At 44.8% G+C, this 19,607-nt stretch overlaps 1 protein-coding gene across 5 annotated transcripts in view; it reads left to right on the plus strand.

The window, feature by feature from the left end:
- The window catches only part of PDE8A (phosphodiesterase 8A), a 233,260-nt gene that overhangs the window by 155,323 nt on the left and 58,330 nt on the right, over positions 1 to 19,607 (plus strand). Inside the window, exon 1 of one of the 5 annotated variants that reach the window (XM_084817236.1) lies at positions 14,923 to 14,962. The exons of the other annotated variants lie outside the window; for them this stretch is intronic. The gene's annotated coding sequence lies outside the window, so the exon portion shown is untranslated. Of the gene's footprint in view, positions 1 to 14,922; positions 14,963 to 19,607 lie in introns of those variants that run through there. 5 annotated transcript variants of the gene reach the window in all.

A 19,607-nucleotide genomic window follows, 5' to 3' on the forward strand; every position in this document is an offset into this window, starting at 1 on the left:
AATATGGATTGGATCCAAACTTTCTCATTTTAGAGTAGTCCCATTGAACTCAGTGGGATCTAAATTAGTCATGACCAAGTCTCATTGATTTTGATGGGTCTACTTTAAGCAGGACTATGTCTGGATTCAACCCCATGCTCCCTCACCCCCCCAAATTTTATATCCTGCTTTTCTGGCCCTAACTGGGATCTCAAGGTGGTTTGCAGTAAATAAATAAATAAATAAATAAATAAATATCACAAATCCAAGTAAAAGCACTGACATATTATAAAAACATAAGAATACATATAACCAGTGCCAGAAAGCTCCATTATTTTGTTTTAACCAATGTACATACCCAGTAGTGAACTGTATGTATGTATTTTGGAATAGGCTTAGAAATCGTCATGGATGGGCCTGTAGGCTTGCATCAGTTTGATTTGGAATGAGCAGCTATTTCCCCCAGAACTGGGAAGCACCTCATCTTCTTTCTGTACCAATCCTAATTCCTCCCAACCTACCTTCTTTCCACTCACACAGATCTCCACTGATCCATCATACCCATTTTGCTTCTCTCCCACTTGGCATACCAGGCTGCCACAACCCCCGGGAAACATATTTTTCCCAGGGGCTATTGCAGTGTCAGAATCTGTTGGGGAAAACTACATTTCCCAAAAGCTACTTTGGCCTTGCCGGTCCCAAGAAAGGGAGGGGAGAGAAGACCTCCTTTTCTCTCCCTTTGGCTTGCCCAAGGTAAGAAGGGTTGAAGGGGGGAGGTCACCGAGGAGATCAGTGGATGAGAGCTGGTTAGGTTGGAATAGTTCTTGGGAGGGAGAAAACTATCTCCGGCTTGAATTTTAATCTGAACCAGAGAAGAAGTTAGGGGTCATAGCTCTCACCACCTCACCATTGAGAACCTCAGCTGATGGCTGGACACCCAGTGACTTATCACTCTGAATTGATTCCCACTGCATGTATATCATTTCATGACCACAGCATCGATCAGTGACTTGTGAATATTCAAAACCGTCATTGGTTCACATTTCCGTAGGGTTTGAGGGTCAAAACAGTTGACATTTCCTTAGGGTTTGAGATGACAGAGACCTATGGTTGGATGTCCCATCTCTTTTGATTTTAGCATATAGTGACTGCAGGACGTGTGTGTGTGTGTGTGTGTGTGTGGAATTGGGATCAGGACTGCGTTGGTGGTGGGAGCAGAGGTTAACGCTTCCCCCCTGCAGCTTTTTGTTGATGAAAATACTCTTCCCGCAAATCACACTTTGGCACTGGGCAGCAGAGGTGGGGATTGGGTGGTGGTGTACCATTATCAAAGTGACCAGAACGTTGTGTGTAAGTTGCTGCCTCGTTCATGGCATACAGCTGTATTCAGAAAGATGCATCATAAGCCATCTATAGTATCTGAAATGTACTATATAGGAATTGAAGAGAGAGACATACATTCAAGTCAGATACAGAGAATATCTTAATCTCTAATCTTTGGTGTGTCATCCCCCGGTGCACATCTTCCAGAGCAGCAGTAGACCATACATACAACTGATTTGAATAGTTAGTCAAAATATATTATTTATTTATTATTGTTTATTATTATTGTAACAATGAAATGCTGTGGGAAGACACTCAAATATGCACCCAGGCAAATCATTCTTCGTTTGGTCTCTGAAATGGAGGACGAATGAGCAGAATGAAACAGCTAACCACATAATCATGCATGTGGGAAGAACATTTGTTCTAACAGAGCCAGAGGTATAAACTCATGAAACAGAACAAAATACACTTTTTGTGATCTGATTAAAATAAAGTTTCTAACCAAAAAACACAATTGCTCCTCCCTCCTCCCCCTCCCCCCTGGGGGGGGGTAGCTATAGTAACATCCTATTTAATGCTGTCTCTTTATGTCATAAATAAATAATAAAATCTCACCTGTCATAGTGATAGGAAGACGATGGCCATCATTGGGCAGTTCCTCGGACCCAGTACTCTGGCAGGGCTCACTGCTGGTGCCTACTCTGTCCCCTCTTAATTTTTTTCCCTGGCCAGCGTCCCAAAGAGTGTCAGATTGCTGAATCTGGCCACCCTTTTAATTTTCCACAATGTCTCTGACCAAACAACATTCTGGGGGGATTATGGGAAAATGTAAAGGGTGGCTGGACACATTGGCCCAGCACCACATGGAACGTTGCCACCACAGCTAGGAATATCAGCCAGGGACCACTGATAAGAGCCCCCACCCTGAAGGTATTTTGTCCAGAGCCTCTTCAAACCCGGAGCCAATCCTGACTGTTTCATCAAAAAGCACACTGAAGACAACAGAGGGACTTATCTGTAAACCTCATCAAATCAAGCAAGCTCATGATCTATAGTATAAAGTCATGTTGTCTGAGCACAGAATTTCCTTCTCTAGTGAGCTGGCACTATAGCTGAGCTACTTCCAGCCTTTCTATGAAGTTACTAATACTTTCTAGTTTGTGTAGGTGCTAATAATAAGACCAGGGTTACAGCTTGAAGGCCCATGATGCAGCAACCTTGCTGAAACCAAGTGGGTCTGGGTTTGGGATGGATTGTATTTCTACTTAAATGATCATTCATGATTTCTAAATGTTCATCTATACCTAAAAATTAGCATATTCAAATTTTACGCAAGGTCGTGTTCTCTCTTTTGGCAATACAAGTCCTCACTTTTGGCCAAGTGCAAATGGTAACCCTAGTTGTGCCTGCCCGGACCTTAAGATCATCCTCAGCAGCCCTCCTCCATGAGTCCCTGCCAAAGGAAGTGAGGCGGGTGGCTACTAGAAGGAGGGCCTTTTCTGCTGTGGCACCCCGGCTGTGGAATGAACTCCCTAGTGAGGTTCACCTGGCACCTACATTGTATTCCTTCCAGCGCCAGGTGGAGACCTTTTTATTTCCTCAGGCATTTTAGCTTTCTAGGCTTTTAGCTTTGCTGTTTTAAATTTGCATCGCTGCTAGGTTTTACTCTAGTTTTATTCTGGTTGTATTGTTATATTGTGGTTTTAACGTTTTTATATTTTATATTTATATTTCACTGTGTGGTTTTTGGTTTTAATTTTTGTGAACCGCCCAGAGAGCTTCGGCTGTTGGGTGGTATAGAAATGAAATAAATAAAATTGTGTAAGCAAAACTGTTTGGTTGTGCTTTTGAAGGTGCTGTGGCAGTAGCCTTTGGGAAAACGCTTTCTGCTGGGGAGAGGGAGCAACTCCGTTGTTTTCTGTCCTCCCCTAGGGGAGTTTCCCTGGAGATCCCCAAGTATGCTCTGAGCCTCTGGGGTCCAGATCCATCTTTCCCTGTTCTTGTGGTTGGGTTGGTCCCCAGATACAGACAAGAATGAACTCCTTGCATTGTCTTTGTATTGTGTTCATTATGCTTGGTGAGACGGTGATAGTAGTTGCCCCCACTCCCCACCCAACCCTGGCTCCTCAATCAACTTACTGCTACCCAAATTTATTTTCTTTGCATGTGTGAAAGGTTGTGAATGTGTTGTTGTGTCTAGTGCACTTTGGGCAGGGGGGGGGCTCAGTGGTGGAGCACAAGCATGGCCTGCAGAAGATCTAGGTGGCCAATTATGCTCACCAAAAAAGAGGAAATGCATCAGCAAAAACAGAAGACATAATCCGAGGCGCCTTCCCCAACCTTGTGCCTTCCAGATATTTTGGACTACAACCTCCATTATCCCTCACCATTTCCCCTGCTGTCTGGGGATGTTGGGAATTGCAGTCCATTTGGAGGGCACCATGTTGGGGAATGCTGATCAAAGGCCTGGTCTGCCCATATGCAGTACAGGTGGCTGAATTCTGCGATGGTCGAGTTTGATTTTCCCATCGTCAAATGCTGCCTCATGCCATCAACTCCATGCAAGAAGAGAATAAGCTCACTGGGGAGAAGGGTTCTAGCTCAGCAGTGGGCAACCTTTTTCCCACCCAGGCTACATTTCTGTGGGGAAAATTTGTCAGGGGCTGCATGTGGACGGTGAGCAGGGTCAGAGGTACCTCCCACTCTTTCTCTCTTAAGATCATTAGCACCCCAGGCTGTTTATCTCTTTTTCTTCCTTAAAAATCAGAAGAGAGCAAGGGAGAGGAAACCAGCCGTGAGAGAGCAAACCAGCTGTGTGTGTGTGTGTGTGTGTGTGTGAGTGTGTGTGTGTGTGTGTGTGTGTGATGATAAGAGAGAAACAGTATGGGATGGTGATGATCTTAGATCAGCACCACCCCACACTCTTTCTCTCTCTTTGTCACACAATCCATTCATTCATTCAGATCCACCCCCTCGCATGCATTCACACAAACATGCACAAAACACTTGGAGCTCTCTTTCCTCTCTCACGCACATGCATACACACACATACCTTTGGAAAGCGCAGAGCCAGCTGGTTCCATGGTTTCAAATCACTCTTTACTCTGTTCTTGAGCAGAGAGGAGCCACCCTTCCTAGCCCAAGTAGGAAAGTCTCCCCCTACCCGCTTTAAAAATTATTTGTATTAATTATTAATTTTGTAGCATTACAATGAAACAAACATAACATGTAATCAGATGAATACGGAGAGTTCATCGGTAGTCACACATTTCTGTATTGTACTGTTGTCCTTAACAGGAGCCAGGTGCTGCGTCAAGAACATCTCTCCAGAGGGATCCATGGGTCAGGGAAGACTTAGGGAGAGCCCCCCAGAGGTGCCACAGGCCACATGCAACCTGTGGGCCATGGGTTACCCACTCACGTTTCAGCTCCTTCAAATGAGCTTCGATTTCTATAAATCTGACCTGCGCATTCTACAGCAAACTGGCTTTTCCAAGTTGCACAGATACCGTGGACTTGTGGAACGTTGTTTAACTAGTGTTCCCCCCAACACACACACAAATGGGCACTTGTGCTAATGCACACTTGCACAAATGGAACAAAATTCTCGCACATACCTGAAAAAAATTATCTGGTTCTGTCAATGAGTTGACAATGGAATGAGAGCCATCAGACAATCCGTGAAACACAGATGGAACAGATTTAACCAAAATCTGTTCACCCCTATCTAAATCAATACAATCTCTTCTGCCACCTCAGGTTTCAACCACACCTTGTTTTGATGCAGAATCCAAACTTACATCCGCACTTTGAAACACAAGGGACGGGGAGTGGAAAGGAAATATCAGAGCTCAGTTTGACAGTGGTAGAGTGAAAAGGTTAGTTTTTAAACAGGGATTTAGATGCAGAAGAAGAGGGACAGAAGCCAACTCCTAGCAGCTCTTGACCTTCTGGGTAATGGCCAAGGTTCGGACAATCCTAGAAATGTGTGACGAGCACTGCTGGGTCAAACCAAAGGTCCAACTTTCTTTGATGAGCTTCTGCTGGGCTTTAAAAACCTGGCTGTCCAGGCGAGCATTTGGGGTGGGTTAGGGTTTTTTAGAGAAGTGTCGTTTTGTTACGTTGTTTTGTTCAGTTGATTATGTAAATTTGTTATTAGTATTGTACGCTGCCTAGAGTGGCCGGGTAGCCGGTCAGATGGGTGGCCAATAAATCAAATAAATAAGTAAGTAAGTAAGTAAACTAGTTCAGCATTGTCAACAGTGACCACTTAGATGCTTCTCTGGCAAGCATGATATAAGGCAACACCCTCTCCTCTGTTGTTTGTTCCGAGCATCTGGTATTCAAAGGTTCACTGCCATTGAATTTGGGGGGTTCTGCTAAGCTATCATGACTTGTGGCCATTGTTGGATCCATCTTCCATGATCTTCATGTAATGAAAATGTTAGGGCTGGGTCCATGGTATTCAGGGTTGAAGGCAGAGTGCGGCATTCAGGGGAATGCGTTCCTGTAATGTCTTAAGCATGTCAAGTCAGCAGGCTGGCAATCTGCCCCAAAGGGTCCCATGACTATTTGGGCCTGACTCAGTGGCCGTGTTTGCACATAAGGAGAAGCCAGGATTCCTGGCTCATTCTGACTCACTGTGAATGAGCAGTGTGCTGGTGCATACTGCTTTGTTTCTCCCTCTCGTGTGACTGGAAAACCAGAAATAGTTTGCTTTGTGTTACATCCAAACCCAGTATCCTGGCTTATTGCTGCCAAACAAGCCAGGATTGTATGACAGCAACAATCCAGCTATCCATTTTTGGCTCGTTTGTTGGATTTTGTTTTTTGGTTTGCAAAGCAGCAACAAATGGCTTGCGTTTACAAGCATGCTGATCATTCACAGTAAGGCAGGACAAGCCAGGAATCCTGCTTTGCCATTATGGGCAAACATGACCATTGTGTACAAACAGCTGGAGACTGCTGCCCTGAGCTTCTCCGTTCCCATCAGAAGGCCTGGAGAGTATTGATAATACCGAGTTAGATGAACCAATGGTTTGGCTGAAATACAAGGCAGCGACATATGTTCCTATGAATTTATGTTGTGGCTTTTAAGCATTTATCTCTTTACCGCTTCTTTTGCATTCTTGGTTGTCAGACACCTAGCTGTTCTCCTAATGAAGGAACTAATGACATTCTGAAGGCAGTCCCTGAAGAATTCAGTGTGGAGATAAGAGCAGTGTTTTGACCCAGCGGTTTCCACATTGCCAAGAACGGAAAGCTAGCGTTTTGTCCCTTGCAATTTCTGTTCAGGAACTATTTCTTCATCGCTTTTATGCAAGTTATCTGTAGTATTTCTGAGTTCTATCATTTGAGTGGCTAAATCAGTAATATTTTAACAGCTAAATCTAAGGACTACTCTAATGTGCATGGAAGCATGGGCGCTCACACCATTTTCTTCCATGCGTAAAGGCATCCATGTGCAAAAGACATTTAAATGCAGAGAAGAATTCACTCTGGGCGGGAGAGAGAGAGAGAGAAGCCATCTCCCCGCCTTCCCCAACCTGGTGCCCTCCAGATGTGTTGGACTACAACTCGCATTGTGCAGGCTGGCTAGGGATGATGAGAGTTGTGGTCCAACACACTGGGGGAGCACCAGATTGGGGGAAGGCAGATAGAAAGGGACCCTTGCTGTCGATTGGTACGTATTAAGAGACTCATGGACTTTAGCAAAGTTTATTTATTAAATAGGAGCGTTGCTAGCTGGCTCATTGTATGAAACGTTTTCCTTCCCGATGGTTTGTTTTTTCAAAATGAGAACTCCCAGGAGGAAGCGGATCTTCTGAGAACTCAGTTGCCATAGATGCTGGTGCTTCTGTGATATTTCATGATCACAAAGGATGACAACATATAGGCCAGGGTATGTTTTTGTTTATAAGTAAGAGGCATTAGCTACTTAATGCAGCCACTTGAACTATCCATTCAGATCGTAGTGTTCCTTTTTGGAGATTATTTACAATTTAATAACCAAATCCTAACATTCATTGTTTTTAAAATCTCATCTTTAATATTTACATATTTAATGTCTTATTTATCCTTTCCTTATTCTTCCTGATTGCAATAACACAAAAGAACCAAAAGAACCTAAAAGAAATGAATGGATTTGGCCTTAATGTTTTGTGTCCCTGATTAAAATCTGCCCTCACTGATTTAAAGTTACCCCACCAGTTTAGTCAATTACAGATTTAGTTGAGCAATCTTGCCATTTAAATCAATCAAAGTTTACAGCCCCTAGGATTATTTTGCTTCAGGCGATCTATTCTGCCCGAATCTAAGAGCGAACCCCCTGACAAATAACAAACGAGAGAGAGAGAGAGAGAGAGACAGAGGGAGAGATCTTTCCTTCAGTGAGGAATTGTTATTAAAGTAATGCATAGGCTAAGATTGAAAAGTGCAGCTTCTCTCAGTAGAAAAAGGATAATAAAATACTATGTTCATGTCTTTTATGAATTCTGTTTTTCCAGGTAATAAATCTTTGACGTACAGAAAGACCATGTAACTATCAAAAGGCAATGACAGATCACATCACCATCTTTGTGATGTATAATCTGTTCTTCTTTCTTTTATGCAAGTATCAGCTGTGCTTGACTTTGATGAAGGGTGGTCACTTACCCATTGTCAAAATGGGGCAAAAGAGGGTGTGCATCTGCATAAAATTGGCATATGCTAATTTATACACATATATGCAAATCTAGAAATAATAACTTTGAGGAAGACTGTGACCAGGTGGCCTGTGTGCTTGCTCAGTCTGCTGTCCAGATGCTAACTTTCGATAGGCAATGTCAAGGCCCCTGTTGCTCTCTTATCGTACATATCTTTATCTTTAAACTGGACTTGGACTGAACAGCCCTTCAAAGAGGGGACTGTGCTCTGACACATGGCCATCCTTTTTTAGTGGAGGATAAGGTATAATGAATCCTGATATTGTATTGTGTTCTCTTAACTGTTTGTAATTTGCCCAGCGAACGTTTGTGATTGGGCACACTGAAAGTATTATAAATGTAAAAAATAATATTTATGGGGAAGAGAGCAGTAACAGAAGAAGCGTGATCAGCAACTCTTGATTTCAGGCAGGGGTGTCATACCCTAATGCAGGGGTCCCCAACCTTTTTGGACCCGTGGGCTCATTTGGGAATTTGAGAAACTGCTGTGTACACCACCACAAAATGGCGCCCATGGAGGATGTGACTAGTCACATAATGGCTGCTGTGGGGACCTGTCTAGTCAAAAGAGGTGTAGGGAGAGAAATGGCGAGGGTAGAAGCTAGGAGTAATTAAAGAGATGGGGGAGAGAAAGAGCAAGGCTAGGGGCTAGGAAGAGAGAGAAAGAAGGCGGCTAGGGATGGGGAAGGGAGAGAAATACCAAGGAATGGGATTGCGGGGAGAGAAATAGCAAGGCTAAGTATATTTGCTAGAAAGTTTTATTTTTATATATAGGTGTTCCATATGTATTCATTGCCAGGGATATATATAAAGCCATGTACGTATATTAAAATGCCTCTTAAAAAAAACCTTTGCGGGTACCTATGGTCACCACATTTGGGACCCCTTCAGGCACCATTGGAGAGCCCCATAGGCACCATGTTTGGATCCCTGCCCTAATGGGTCGAAGGAGGGACTTATTTGTCACCCAGCAGTTGTCAGGCCCATAATTGCTTATTGCAAACAAAACCTGTCCCATCTGTCTTTGGCATTAGATCATCAGTCCAATCTGAATTAGCCACTAATGTTGGTGGGGTGGGGTGGGGAATCCCAGCATAGTTTAAAGTTAAAATAAGCATAGTTTAAAGTTAAAATATGCTGGTATTTCTGGCCATGCCCTTTATGCCTTTGGCCTTGCTGATCCCTGGAATGTGGCCCCTCGGGCTGAAAGAGGTTGAACATTCCACGTAAATGAAGCGGTGTGTGGTGCAATGCCTCAGAACGCACATGATCTAAGAGTTGTGCACCAGCATCCTCTATGACCTAGGTTTAGCCGCTGGGACACATCACACAAATCATGAGATCTGGCTGCTTGGGGCAGCAAAATATTTGGGCTGAGCTCTGATGATCCTAAAACTCTGGGTCTGAAACGAAGCCTTGCCTCTTTCACTGAGTTTTGTAGGCCTGGGGGAGATTCGTGATCTTCTGGAAGACCATGTCCACCTAGGGAACACTCCCCTCACACACCACCATGTTGCTGGTTCCTGTTAGCCTGTCAGATCTCTTACTTCACCTGCCATGAACACAAGCAAGAGTATTATAATCCATGCTTCTCTTTTATATGTTGCTGGTGTGACTTTCACACACTGCTGGTTTTTGAGGGCCCTACCCTCAATGGACCCCCTTCCTCAGGGAGTCTATCTTCTCATCACCATTATCACCAGCTGCTGTTGTTCCTCATACTCTTTCTCATCATGGCTACCACAGCCAGTGAACCAGCAGGCAGTGACATGTACTTGGTCCTCCGTCTTTCCACCACCATTGTCTGGGCCAGAGCGAGAGGCAGGTGAACAAGCAGGTTGCAACGGTGAAGAGGAGGAGCAAGTCCAGGGAGCTCTTGACAGTGTGCCTGTCACGTTCCTTCGTCCTCTCCCTCCGCAATCAACACACTCCAGGAAACAAAGCTTCAAGCGACACATCTTTATTAATTGGACTAGCTTCTTTACAAATGCAGTTTCTAGGAAACTCCCAGACTGCAATCAAACAGCTAATCCACACATCTATGAATATCAATAGAGGAGACCAAGTGGAAGTTAGAGAAGTTGCCAGAAGTCTGGGCAAGAACTTCTCAGCCAGACTAGCTTCGCAGGGATGCCCCTCTCTTAGGGTGGAACCCTCCTATGTTGGCTTTCATGAGTGGCCAGGCTGGTGGACCACCTCTAACTTTTCCCACTTCGCTTTGCGATGGACCCTAGCATCCCTCAAGTCACACCCCTCGCCCTCCTCCTCCGAAACCTGAGTTTTCATGATGGAAGAAGGCGGGGGGGGGGGGGCTTCAGGCTGGGCCATCTTTGTGTCAAGGACTTGGGAAGAAAGTCTTGCTGTATCTGCGCTCACTAGGGAGGGTGCCTCCCCCTGTTCTGGCTGTTCCCATTCTGAATCTGAATCTGAGCTGCCAGACATCTCCACACGCTCAGATTCATTCCTGACAAGACCCCTGGTGGGATGTGGGCCCTCAGCAAGTGCCCGACTATGCCTACCCTTGACGCTTGAAATGTTAAATGTTTGCATAACAACATTATGAAGTACAAGTGCTAGAGGTTTTTCCTGAAAAGAGCGTAGGAGTTGGACGAACCTGTTGACGTAACAGGTCTGCCACAGTGATGGCCATAGTAAAGTCTACAAACAAATAATAACATGAAATACTAAGATAGCCATCCTATGGCCTCTAGAAAGTGTCTAGACGGCCATAGGATTTTTTGGTTCCTCTCCACCCCCTCCCCTGCCGCTCATAGGCAGGACGGTTCATCCCTGCCTCTGCACTCATAACTGCTGCGTGGAGCGGGCAAAAAGGGGGCGTTCCTGGGGGAGGGGAGGAGACCATGGGAGAGTTGTTATGACACTTTACCATGCACCCCCCCCTCCCGCTCCGATGTCCCCAGCTAGACAGCCTAGCCACAAATGCAGGGTGGCCGGAGCGAGGAGGAGAGGATCCCTTCCGTGTTCCATCCGCCCTGCATTGGATAGTCAGCTGCCTAGTCAGCACATGATCATTCCTTCTAATAGCAAACTTGGGTGACTGAGTGCCTGGCAGGTTGGACGCAAAACGAGGCCATTTTTACATTGCTCTGAAATCATTTTTTAAAAATCTGCATACAAATCCACATTTAAATAGGTGTCTCTAAATGTATTTTCTCTCAAAATAACATATTTTTAAACATATTGTGATACTTTTTTTTAATCTAAAAATTGTGTCAGAACATCTGGGAGGTGTGAAATGGTGTGGATAACTAATTTTGTATTGTACACCGCCTTGAGGGCCTATTGGTGGAAAGGCGATACATAAAATACTTCACAAATACATAAAATAAATAAATCTGTGCTTTTCAAAGTAGTGCTAATAATAATAAATTGAGTTTTAAATATTGTTTGCAAACACTTTGGAAACTATTTGGGAAGGAAATTATGTTCATGGTTGACACAGTGGCTGGCTAGTCAATGCTATGCTCTGGAGAAAAAAGGGGGGTAGAGAGGAGATGGAAGTTTTACAGTTGATACAAGTGTTGGCCAATAAGTACTGTGCAAATCCAGCTTTTGCAAATAACCAGGAGAACTATTCTTTCCTGAATCCTGTCTGAGGGCGAAAGCTTGATGTGTGTGTGTGTGTGTGTAAATGACACATGCTTTCACAGCAGGTTCACCTCTTAAGCTTAGGGTGGCCATGTGTTCGCTTTTACAGAGGATCACCCTCTGTTTGAAGGGCAGGACTTTCCCATTCCAGTTTAAAGATAAAGAGCCATAACAATTGTTGCCTATCAAGAGTGAGCAGCTGAAGAGCAGATGGAACAAGCAGGCACACCGGTCACCTAGTCGCAGTCTTCTATACTATGATGCAATGTACTGTATTTCTATTTAAATTATAATTATGTCTAAATTTGCATCCGTGCATGTAAATTAGCATATGCAGATTTTATACAAATTGCTATCTTCTTTTGTCCTCCTTTTTGGTGATTCATTTCCTCTTTTTTTTTTTTTTTGACAATTCATAAATGGCCACCCTACTTAAGTTAGATCTGTCTGTCTGTTTTTATCCTTCGATGAAATCTTTTCAGTGGAGGGGCGGGAGGGGGGGGGCTACTCCCTGAAAAGATTGTGGTGTTGTACAAATTGTTCCTTCACCCCTTTTGATTTTCAGAAGCACGAAGGCAAAAGAAAAAGAAAAGTAACTAAGAGGGTTGGTGTTTGTAATGCTGGAGGAATGATGTCTGTAGATCAGAGCCGAGACCCATCTTTAACAAATAACTGACAGCATTTGGTGTGAGCTGTTCAAGAGCTTGTACCTTTGTCCCTCTTAATCTGGCGAGCAAAAGGCAAAACAACGTCGGGACTCCTTGTTCCTTTGCTCTTCTAAACTTCTGATTACCTTCGGCTCGAAATTGCCGAAGGAGCTTGAGCAAGGACCCAGCATGTACCCTTCTTTTATGCCGCTGCATATCAAGAGAAAGTTGTAAAACCATCAGCGTTAATTGTGTTACTGCAGCTTACACACTGTTGTAAATGAGGTGAGAAGCCAGAGCCGAGAACTGTAGAGTTTATTCGGTGCTCTGATGTGTAGTAGCGGTCGTGGTGTTTGACAACAAGCCAGAACCAGTGTGTTACTTTGACTGATACTTTCTGGATGCTTATTAAAAGAATAGCAAATGATACTGTCAAGGACTACTCTGTGTGCGTGTGTGTGTGCCCACAATAGTGCTGCTATTAAATGCATAGGAGGACAAAAATAACAGCATGGATTTTGACACCTTTAAGCATTCCTTTTTTCGAGAGGACAAAGGGAGGGACCACAGCTCAGTGGTAGAGCAAATGCTTTGCACGCAGAAGATCCCAGGTTAAGCCCTGGATATCTGCAGTTAAAAGCATCTCCTTGGGTTAGCATAACTGGGAAAGGCCCGAGGCTTTGGAGCAGGGTAGGCAACCTGGTGCCTTCCAAATGTTTTGGACTACAGCTCCCATGATGCCTTAAAAGTAGTTACACACTATTTATTAAAAGTAATGTGTAGTTCAGCCTCCCCCAATATGTTCCTCTCCAGATGTTTTGGACTACAACTTCCATCATCCCTCGCCATTGGCCATGCTAGCTAGGGCTGCTGGGAGTTGTAGCCCGAAACAACAGGAGGGCTACAAGTTGCCCATCCCTACTCTGGAGAGGTGCTCCCAGTCTCAAGCGACATCCAAGGTGGTGCCCTCCATATGTTTTGAACTACAACTCCTATCAGCCCCAGCCAGCATGGTCAGTGGTAAGGGACGTTAGGAGTTGTAGTCCTAAACATCTGGACAGGAACGCGTTGGGGGAGGCTGAACTACATTACTTTTTAAAAGTACCATGCAGGTACTTCTGTGCCTTTTTTCTTATTGCACAGTAAGCGTCGGGGCCGCAATCCAGACAAGGATTGCAGAGTATGAAGAGGGGAAGTTCAGTCCTTCCCTCCCGTGCCCCACCCCACCAAGCTCCCCCCTCCCCGCTCGCATGATGTGACACCAATACTCACCCTGCTTCATGGAAGGGCCCTTTGTCTATCTTTGATGGTAAGCACCTTCAGAACCTGGGACCTTTCTGTCTTGTCTGTGTAATTTTGCACCTGGATGGCCCTGTGTAAATAGGAATAGCATGAAAAGTGATCTGTAGGATTCTCAGTGGTGTCTCCTCCAGTGAAGTTTCATAGGAGGCTTGCCTGAGCCAAAAGCTTGGCAGGAGAGTTGTTGACATGAGCGTGCTGAGCTGGGGGCAGGCCAAGGTAAGACAGGGCTGTGGCCAGCAAGAGCAGTCTCCTGGTTGCTCAATTGGCAAGCGAGCCTGGAAGGCTTTCTAGGATCACGGAGTTCCACCTCACCTGTTCTGGCTTCTTGGTGGCAAGAGGTTCCCCTGCTGATGTGGCTGAACTCCCAGCAGTCCGTCCCTTTGTCCAGGGCTGGATATTGGTGGCAAACTAGGCCGAATCCTTGCCTTATATCCTGCAGGTTGCCCGTTCAAGACCAAGAGCAGCCTTGAATCATAAAACGAGTGCTATTGTGAAATATTCCCCCTCTTTTGTTGCCACGGTCAGCAGCAAGAGGAGGGAGGGCATTTCAGCTGTTTCGGTGGGTGGGCAAAGTTTTAAGGTGGGGAAGTGTGAAGCTCACCGGTCACCGGTGCTCCTTCAAACTCAGTTTCAAAATAATAGCGGAAAGCAACTGAAGGCCAGTGAGTTTCCCCACCTTGTTCTCAAAATTCGCCCTCTTCTTTCATCATGCCTTCACTAAAAATTGCGGGTAAAAATTCTCTCTTGGGAACAGCGAGCCCAGCTTCAAAACTGAGGGGTGCTTTGTATGTCTGAAGCCCCAAGTTTGACCTTGGAATCTTCCCCAGAACGATTTCTGGTATGAGAGGACACCCTTCTGGTCTGTTCCCACAACATTACCGTGGTGTGTCTCCCCCACCATGTGATGAGGCCAGGGCCGGTCCTACCATTAGGCAGGGTGAGGCAGTCACCTCAGGTGGCAGATGCTAGGAGGTGGCAGTAACATGTTCAAGGAGAGAACTGTGTGGCATGCAGCGTACTCTCCGCCCCCCTATGTTAGCCTGCTGGCTTCAAGTTCAGTGGAGAACACTGTCCCATCATCAGTGTTGAACACAGAGTCATCTGCCAGTCCAGTCGGCTTTTGTACAGGGAATGGGAGGGGGCACCATCTTGTCCTTTGCCTCAGGCAGCAAATGTCTTGGGCTGGCCCTGGATGAGGCTGACTTTTCTGCCCCTCCCCAACCTCCTGTTTGCTAAGTATCCTGTGAGCAAGCTCATGCAAGCCTTTTTACTCTGTGGGAAGAGAAACCATTAGTTGGATTCCCCCACCGCCCGTTGCTTGCTCTCTGGCAGAGTGACACAGAATGACTCACGGCAAGGAGGAGAAACCTGAAGTGCTTTTGTGGGTTATGCCAGGTCAGTGTCTAGTTTGTTTGCCCTTTGATTCTCATCAGTCACACTTCTGTGGCCCTGTCTATTTTAGGAATTCTTTCCAATGTTGTTGTTTTTTAACTTAGCAAATAACTTATCTCTAGGTATTTGAAGCCAGTGGAGGGGGGATGGAATTCTGCAAATGCAGCACAGGTTACAGTGAATGTCCATTATTACTATCATCATCATCTAAAGTTTTCTTAGGTACCGTATATAGATTAGAAACAATACAGTTCCTGGTCACAGGCTTACGGTCTAATAGACATGATACAAAAGGAAAAATTGGATGGAAAGGGAGCGGGAAACCCAACAAGGCACTAATTCTTCATAATTATATAATTATGTCGTGACCAGGTGGAAGGGCCACTGTGGAAGATGGTTCTGGGAGAATACTGACCACCTCAGATGAATAATGCCAGCTCCATGTTTAAGAAGAGAGTGTCCTCAGGAAATATGTCCTCCTTGCCTCCCCCCTTCCTTCTGTCCACCATCACTCACTTCCTTTCCCTCTGGACCCAATCCCCACCTCTGCCCAGAGAGAAAGACCAGGTAAGGTGAACAGACAGCAGTGGCTGTTGTTGCTTCTCCTTGCTGCCTTGTCACCTGCTTGGTTGCACTCGCTCTGGGCCAGAATGAGAGAGCAGGTAGTCGCAGGGGCTCTGGTTGTGCAGTCCCAATAATGTTGATTCCGATGTTGACCCTACAGATGAATGTTGTGAATGCCAAAAAGTAGGTACACATTTTGGGCTTGCCAATGGCCACATGCCTCATTGCCTAAGGTGAATAAAAATTACCTCCAGGTGACCGGACCAGCCAGGGAAATGTTTGTGAACTGATTGAAACTGGAAAAGAGTGTAACAATTTCCAGAGGGTAGCTGTATTAGTGTATTGCAGCAAAACAACAAAGAGTCTTGGGGCACCTTAAAGATTAACACATTTATTATGGCAAATGACTAATGTAAGCTGGTAGAAATGCCTGTCAAAATGCTTCTGACAGGGTCCCTCACCAAAGACTCTTGAGTAAACTTAGCAGTCATGAGATAAGAGGAGAGGGCCTCTTATAGATTAGTAACTGGTAAAGAACAGGAAGCACAGAGTTGGAATAAATGGACAGTTCTCCCAATGGACGGATGTAAGGAGTGGGGTCCCCCAAGGATCTATATTGGGAAAAGTGTATTTTAACTTGTTAATAAGTTATCTGGAGTTCTTCTCCACACAGCACATAAACTATGGAATTTACATAAGATGGCCACCAACTTAGGCAGTTTTAAAAGAGGATTGACCATATCAGTGGAGGATAAGGCCATCAGTGGGTACTAATCATGATGGCTATATGCTACTTGTAGGGGAACAACAGTGGGAGGGTCCTATTGTCCTCATGTTCTGCTTATGGGGTACATCAGGGTCTGGGAGGAAGAGGGATACGGTTGCCTGAATCTTTTGTCCTGAGCTGCTCAGCTGGAAAAATAGAGCAAAAAGGTTATTTCATGAAGACTGGGAATTAACAGGACTTCACATCAAAAATGTCCCAGTTGAGATATATGGCAGGGAATATCTTCCCTGGGTAGTACAACCCCTCTATTCCCCTGAGTTAAGTTCCCTGCAATGCATACCCTGTCATGTGTTGTCCTACCGCCATCTGAGCTTGGTAAGTAATGCAGAAACAAGCACCAAAGCAAACTCAAAGCAAGCCAGAAACAAATAGCTATTGAATGCAGATATCAGACCAAGGGTGGCCAACCTTCATTTATTTGTTTATTTATTTGAGTTGTATACCAGCAAATGCCCTCTCTCCAGTTTCCAATCATAAAACCAAACAACAACAAAATAAGAAAAACAGTACCAGAATAATACAATATTAAACTTTAAAAACATTTGAAAAATATTAAACATTGAGGACTCCACAGTAAAATTAATAATCAAGCAACAGATTAAAGATTAAATGCCTGCTTAAAGAAGAAGGTCTTAACCTGGTGTCTAAATGTATACAGTGAATTGTGGGGGGCGGGGGGGGGGGACTACAGAGTTCCCTGGGAGCCACTCATCACACCAGAGAGGAGCTTCCGAAGATGACTTTAGCAATTGGGCAGAAACGTATAGTTTGGTTTTGGTTTTTATTTTACACTGTAATTTTAAACTTATATATTGTATTTTATGTTGCATTTTATCGTTTAACTGTGACCCGCCCACAGAGCTTCGGCTGTTGGGCGGTATAGAAATGTAATACATACATGTGGGAAGGCACTCCTTCAGGTAGATTGTCCCTAAACCATTTAGGGCTTTAAAGGTCAGCACCCGCACTTTGAAGTGGGCCCGGAAACTGACTGGAAACCCGTGCAGTTGACGCAGCACTAGAGTAATATGTTCAAAATTATTTTATTCTGTTATTGTTTTGCCACCTTGATTTTGTGGTAGAAAGTCAGGGTATTAAATAAACAAATAATAATGGTGTAGTGGCAAGAGTGTTGGACTAGGAGCCGGGAGATCCGGGTTCTAGTCCCCACTCGGCCATGGAAGCTCACTGGGTGACATTGGGCCAGTCACACACTCTCAGCCCAACCCACCTCACAGGGTTGTTGTTGTGAGGATAAAATGGAGAGGAGGAGGATAATGTAAGCCGCCTTGGGTTCCTTGCAAGAGGAAAAAAGGCGGGGTATAAATGCAATAAATAATAATAATAATAATAATAATAATAATAATAATAGTAGCCAGTCCCAGTAAGCAGCCTCACTGTTCCGTTCTGCACTAACTGCAGTTTCTGGACCATCTTCAGAGATAGCCCCACCCATGACTCATTGCAATAATCTAGGTGGGAGTTCACCAGGGCATGGATCATCGTAGCCAAGCTATCTGTGTCCAGGTGGGGTTGTAGCTGGTATATCAGCCAAAATTGATAAAAGGCACTTCATGCCACTGAAGTCACTGGGACCTCAAGTGACAGAGCTGGATCTATAAGCAACCCCAGACTGCGAACTTGCTCCTTCTAGGAGAGTGCAACCCCATTTAGAGCAGGTTAAATGCTCCTTACTGGACAGAAGAACCACCTACTAACAGAGCCTCCATCTTGTCTGGATTGTGTCTGACTTCATTTGGCACCATCAGGCAGAGTGAGACCAACTACCTTAGGTGGCAGATCCTGGGGGCCGTGGGGGCACCCCTCAGCTGTGCCTCCTGAGCCTCCTCACCCTCAGCCGTTCCCATCTGCTGGAGGACAGATCTGTGTATGTCACACGACCTGATCTTGCCTCTCCCCCACCCCCAACTGGACTATTGCCTCAGGTGGAGGGTGTCATCCCAGCAGCAGCGTCCAAGTAAGATGCAGCTGCCCATTCAGTTGGCTTCTGTCCGTAGAAAGAGCGGGGTTGCCATCTTGTCTTTAGCCTCAGGCAACAAAATATTTTGGGCTGGTCCTGCGTCACACAAACTAAATTCAGACAGATGCACATTTTGGTGAGGTTCTGCTGCAAATAACGGGCCAAGTGACTGAAAATGCTTGTAGCTTTCTTCTGGGATTGGGAAAATGACCACACAGAAACAAAGATTTTTGGGAAAATGGAGCATGTCCACGAAAGCTTGTGCCAGAATAAATGTGTTAGTCATTAATGGGCTACAAGACTCTTTGTTGTTTTTGCTGCAACTGACTTACACAGCTATCGCTCTGTTAATTGAGAAGTGTGGTTGTGCTCAGAAGCGTTATTGGGTAAAAACAGCCTCTCTTATGCAATCCGTGCCTTCTCTGCCTTTTTGCTGACTTTGCTCATTTGGTAACCTAGCTGTTCCATTTTTCTTTTCTTTTTTAGCATTGCAAAACCAATGTCACTGAGGTCAAGGCACATCTTCTGTTTTCAAGTCGTGCACACAAAATTATTGACTAACTTGGCACCGTCATGTCAGGCAGTGATGGCAAAAGATATCTTCCACATCCTTAAAACCAACCAACTCCCATCTTCCTGCATGAATAAAATGTATTCTTGGGGATCCAAACAAAAAATGCTTTGGGGGCTGTCATGTTATGCTGCAAAGTCTCGCTGCAAACTCAGCAATAAGGGTGGAAGTGGGTGGGAGGAAAAAGCAACTCGAAGCATGTCACTGGGAGAGGTCGTGAAGGCAGTTGATGGGATTTTAATGGGAGCAACTAGAAAAGTACTAAGAGAAAATTTCTTACTGAGCACCATGTAGGGTGGCCACTTGTTTATCTCCCAAAAACAAGAGGGGAAAAAGGGTATGGATTTGTATAAAATTTGCATATGCTCATTTAATTTAAATGCATAGAAAACACACAGAGCTCTGGATACCTTCTACTTTTTCCCTTGACTTTTACCGACTTCCCTCCCTTCCCCACCCCCCTCCTTTCCTGCTCCTGTTTCTCTTTTCAGGCTTTAGTTTAAATTTAAAATTAAATGGGTGATTTCCAAAGTAATAAATGAAAGGGCATCTGAGGAGTCTTAAGGACTGAGCTCCAAGCAATAGAGCTGGTGGAGAAACCGTGTAATTTTCAAAGGCCTTTATGTGGCCTGTGGGAGAGGCTGTTGGCTCTTTAAAATTACTCATTGGAAGAAATTCTGGATGGCAGAGGATTAAATCTGATCATAAAGTGTGGTTTTACTGTGAAGAATAACATTGTAAAAGC

The sequence above is a fragment of the Heloderma suspectum genome, chromosome 11 (assembly GCF_057233095.1).
Source record: "Heloderma suspectum isolate Gila_16-S chromosome 11, 16-S_ref, whole genome shotgun sequence".
Classification (NCBI taxonomy): domain Eukaryota; kingdom Metazoa; phylum Chordata; class Lepidosauria; order Squamata; family Helodermatidae; genus Heloderma; species Heloderma suspectum.